At 41.4% G+C, this 5000-nt stretch overlaps 1 protein-coding gene across 1 annotated transcript in view; it reads left to right on the top strand.

Moving 5' to 3' along the window:
• pde4d (phosphodiesterase 4D, cAMP-specific) overlaps window positions 1-5000 on the top strand; it is a 159247-nt gene that overhangs the window by 54635 nt on the left and 99612 nt on the right. The gene's annotated exons all lie outside the window — the stretch shown is intronic.

The following is a 5000-nucleotide window of genomic DNA, read 5'->3' as shown; positions in this document are numbered from 1 at the left end:
GTCAATTCTGTGACTTACTGGAAGCCAGTGCAAGGACTTAAGAATTGGAGTAATGTGGTCAGTTCTTTTAGTTTTTGTTAGAGTCCTAGCTGCTGCATTTTGTATCACCTGAAGCTGTTTAATAGTCTTTTTTAGGAAGGCCTGTGAACAGTCCATTGCAGTAATCAACCCTGCTGGAGATAAATGCATGAATGAGTTTTTCTAAGTCATGTTTTGACATCAGCCCTCTGAGTTTGACAATATTTTTTTGAGGTGGTAAAAAAGATGATTTAGTTATCGCTTTCATGTGGCTGTTGAAATTTAGATCACTGTCAATTAATACACCAAGATTTTTAACAGTATCCTTTGCCTTCAACCCTTTGTGTCAAGGAGAGTGGCAACCCTAAGTCTTTACTCATTTTTACCAAATATAATTACTTCAGTTTTTCTTTGTTCAGCTGAAGAAAATTTTGAGACATCCAGGTGTTGATTTGTTCTATACACTGACACATAGATTCAAGAGGACCATAGTTGTTTGGTGAAAGAGCTAAGTAAATTTGTGTGTCATCTGCATAGCTATGATATGAAATCAAATTATTTTGAATGATTTGTCCAAGTGGGAGCATATAGAGGTTGAATAATAGTGGCCCCAAGATCGACCCTGGGGAACACCACAGGTCAAGGACGTTGGTGTTGAGGTACAGTTTCGATGGCAACAAAGAAGCTCCTTTCTTGTAGATATGATTTTAGCCAGCTGATAACTATGCCTGTAAATCCAACCCAGTGTTCTAGTCTGTGTAGTAAAATATTGTGATCAACAGTGTCAAATGCTGCACTAAGGTCCAGTAGCACTAGGACTGATGTTTTACCTGAATTTGTGTTGAGGCGTATGTCATTGGAAACTTTAATGAGAGCTGTTTCAGTGCTGTGATTTGCCCGAAAACCAGACTGAAAGTAATCAAAATACCCATTTGATGTTAGGAAGGTGGTTAATTGATTAAAGACTACTTTTTCAATAATTTTGCCAATAAAAGGTAGATTGGATATGGGCCTGTAATTGTTTAGCATGGAGGCATCCAGGTTATTCTTCTTGAGAAGTGGCTTTACAACAGCTGTTTTCAGTGACTTAGGAAAAGTGCCAGACAGCAATGATACATGTACAATTTGAAGGACATCCGCCGCTATGAGGTGAAAAACAGTTTTGAAGAAATTGGTAGGCAGAGTGTCTAAGACACATGTGGAAGGGCTGAGATTCTGTACCGTTTTTTCAAGTGTTTCAGAAGTCTATCAAGCTGAACTCTGACATCAAGTTTAGTTTCCCTCTGTTTGTTGCTGGAAGTTCAGGTTGTTGAATTTGTAATTGAGCAGATATGTTGAGTCTGATTTTGTCAATTTTACCTTTAAAAAAAAGATGAAAACTCATTGCATTTATTAGTTGAGAGAAGTTCAGGCTAATTGTGAGGGGGATTTGTTAACTTATCAACAGTTGAAAATAGAATAATCTGAGTGTTATTTGAACTTCTATTGATAATGTTAGAAAAGAAAGACTGTCTTGCTTTGCATATTTCAGAGTTATTTGTGCAGAGCATCTCTTTATGGATTTCATAGTGGATCTGAAGTTTGTATTTACCCATTTTCTTTCAGTCTTCCTACACTCTCTTTTTAGAAGTTTAACTGCTGGATTTTGCCTCCATGGTGCTTTCTGTTTGTCCTTAACTTTCTTGAATTGTAATGGAGCAATGTCATCCATAATGTTTGCCATTTTTGCATTAAAGTGATCAAATAAGTCTTCAGAGTCTGACAGTTGACTTGACTTTAGTGAAAGTGCTTGCTCAAAGAGAGCACTTGTCTGATCATTTATGATTCTCCTTTTACCATCATAGCTGTGTTTTGAGTGTGTGGGGACATAGACACATCAAAGAACACGCAAAAATGATCAGATAAGGCCAGGTCTTTAACAGCTGTAGAGACATCGAGACCCTTTGTGATAACAAGGTCGAGGGTATATCCGAGAGAGTGTGTTGGCCCCTGTACATGCTGTGTTAGGGAGAAAGTATTGATTAGTGCAATGAATTCCTTGGCATAATTGTTTTCAGGATTATCCACATGCAAGTTTAGATCCCCTGATATAATAAGACAGTCATACTCTATGCAAACAACTGATAGCAGTTCACCTAGCTCTTCAAGAAAAACTTTAGCTGAATGTTTTGGAGGCCTGTAAATTGTCAGTAATAAAATCTGAGGAGAAGACTTAATGCATGCACACAGATATTCAAATGAAGTAAAGTCACCGAATGACGACTGATTGCACTGAAAAGACGTCTTGAAAATTGTGGCTATCCCCCACCTCTTTTATTTGCTCTGGTAGCACTCAAAAACTGAAGTTTGGGGAGCTGATTCGATGAGAGTAGCAGCACTGTTTGCTTGATCTAACCATGTCTCAGTTAAAAGTAAAAAAATCAAGGTTGTGTGTGCAAATTAGATCATGAATTAAGAATGATTTGTTTGAAAGAGATCTGATATTTAGGAGTGCTAGTTTTGTTAGTTTAAGTGTTGGGGAAATATGATCCATGGGGTAAATCTGAGGTTGATGTGGTACGGGTAGGAGATTGGACTGGTTTACCCTATAAGCTCGATGCATTTGTGTTCTATTTCTTGTCAATACAGGAATAGAGAATGTCATGGGCTTACTGGGTCCCGCATGTTCTCAAAACTACTGTCAGTACCATTTATATTGCAGGGACCCTGAGAATATCATTCAATACAGTCATCATATAATTGTCCCCTGCTGCTGCCATCTGTATTTTCCACTGCACATTCCATGCTATATGCCGGCTGAGAAAATGAACTAAGAGGTTGCTGCTGCTTAAGAGATCCTTCTAAACGGGGAGGGAGGGCGAGGGGTGGAGGTGCCCTTCGGCTTCTTTGGTGCTAATGATCTTGGGCTAGTAAAACTCTGCATGGCTACTGGTAGCAGTCTCTCCATTCTTGCAGGGAACATCATGTGCTTGGGTGGGGATGGTGATGGGTATTCAGGGGATCCTGTGGAGTTTGAGTGGGTGGTGGGATGAAGGGGTGGGGATGGGGATGGGAGATTAGGGGGGTTTGTGTGGCCTGGGGAGTTTGATTGGGTGGGGACGTGATTGGGTGTGGGTGGTGATGGGAAATCAAGGAGGTTGGGGTTGAAAATTGATCCAGAGTCTCCATCTGCCTGCTGAGGTTCTGGGAAGTTTGCTCCGCTTTCAGCATGTATTCCAGTAGTGTATTCCATGTTGTTGTGTCTTTGTGGTGACAAGGAGACGACGGAGGTGGGGAGGGGCATTGGTACTGGTGTTACAACATGACCCTTCCTTTCTGATATCCTCTCAGCAGCTTTGATAGGTGCTATCTCCTCATGCTCATCACATCCATTTGTTTGCTGAGATTCCAGGGAGTTTGACGCCAGTGATTGACTTTGAGTCATTTTAGCAGCACCCATCTTATCTTGTCCAGTGGACATGGCTTGGCATTGTTGAGCTGGTTGTTTATGTTTCTCCAAGGTCTGCATTTCAGTGGAGGCTAGCGGGTGGTTTTCAGAGGGCCCCACAGCAGGGGAGGTTGGGCATATCTCTGTTTCAGCCTGTGCAGAGTGTTTTGGTTTAGCTGAGTTGTTGATGTCATCCGCTTGTTCCGTCTGTATGGCCACTGAGCGCTTATCAGAGGCTCGGCTCAAGGTTGGCAGAAAAAATGTTGGGTGCAGGAGAGAGAGGTGATAGTATTCGGTTAAGATCTTGGCCCCAGTCCAACTCAGCTCTGTGCTATTTGGCCTGAAGTATTCCCTGCGATTCCAAAAAAGGTTAAAATTGTCAATAAAATTCATCCCAACTGAAAAGCATGTTTTTGCGAGCCAGGTGTTTAAACTGAATAGTCTGGAAAATACAAAGCTTCCCTCTGCTGGGAGTGGGCCACTGATGATAATTTGTATTCCAAGCTCATAAAGGGCCGAGAAAAGTTCCTTGAAATCTTCTTTGACATACAGCTGTTCTCTGTAGATGTCATTTGCTCCAACATGCACAATGATGCGCTTGATAGTTGCATATTTTGACACCAGTTCTGCAAGCTTGTTTTTTATGTCAGACACTGAAGCATTTGGGAAACAACATACAATCATCCTTTCCCCATTTATATGTCTCACAGCAAAGTCGCCTAGAACGAGGGTTGTGGGATGAATAGGGGTCGAGTGCTGCTTCTTGTCTGTGCCCATCTTTCTTTTGTTTTGGTTTGATCGCTGCCTGCTTTGGGTCTGTTCCCTGGGAAATTCCTCTCTCACGTCCCGGAGGCATTCAAATCTGTTCCATAGTGTTAGGGGCTGTGGGCTTCCCTTAGGACCACAAGCCCTGTAGTAGTTTGCTGATCTGTCTGTATTTCTGATAATGAGGCCTGAAGTTAACATCTGAATTTACTGGTGTTGAGGTAATTACAGTTCTTGTATTACGTTTTTTGTTTTTTGGTCTGGCACCTTGCCTGTGCCAAGGCTCTGTACTCACATTTCCCTTTGTGAGGTCGATGCATTCATCTGCTCTATTAGCAGTGATATTAGACTGCTGGGTTACATTCTCTGCATTTCCAGTAGTTGCTGTACTCACTTCATGAGATGCCTCTCGTAGTTCATCTGTCGTTGATGGAAGGGCATGCATCTTTGATTCCAAAGTAGAAATCCTCTGTTCTAGCTCAGTACATTTTCGGCATGATCTCCTGGGTCTCTGGCCGGAGGAGCGCATTTTGTTTTAATCCAACTTCAAGGTGAATTGCCGTTCAGTTTTTGCTCGTTGACTTGGCTGGCTCATTTAAAGTAAAAAACTAACCACTAAAGTTTCAGATTTAAATGTACTGGTTTCACTGTCTTTGCTAAACTAGCTTGTAAATGAAATAAAAGAATGAAAAAGAGTGGAAATTGCTAAAAGGATAGGTGAAGCAGGAGCAGTGTGAAATGCGTCCTACTCGCTTGAGTAGGAGTTGACATATAAGGATAATAAGGATAG

The sequence above is a fragment of the Alosa alosa genome, chromosome 5 (genome assembly GCF_017589495.1).
Source record: "Alosa alosa isolate M-15738 ecotype Scorff River chromosome 5, AALO_Geno_1.1, whole genome shotgun sequence".
Classification (NCBI taxonomy): domain Eukaryota; kingdom Metazoa; phylum Chordata; class Actinopteri; order Clupeiformes; family Clupeidae; genus Alosa; species Alosa alosa.
The sequence above is the reverse complement of the archived record's forward strand: the minus strand, read 5'-3'. Positions and strand labels throughout refer to the sequence as shown.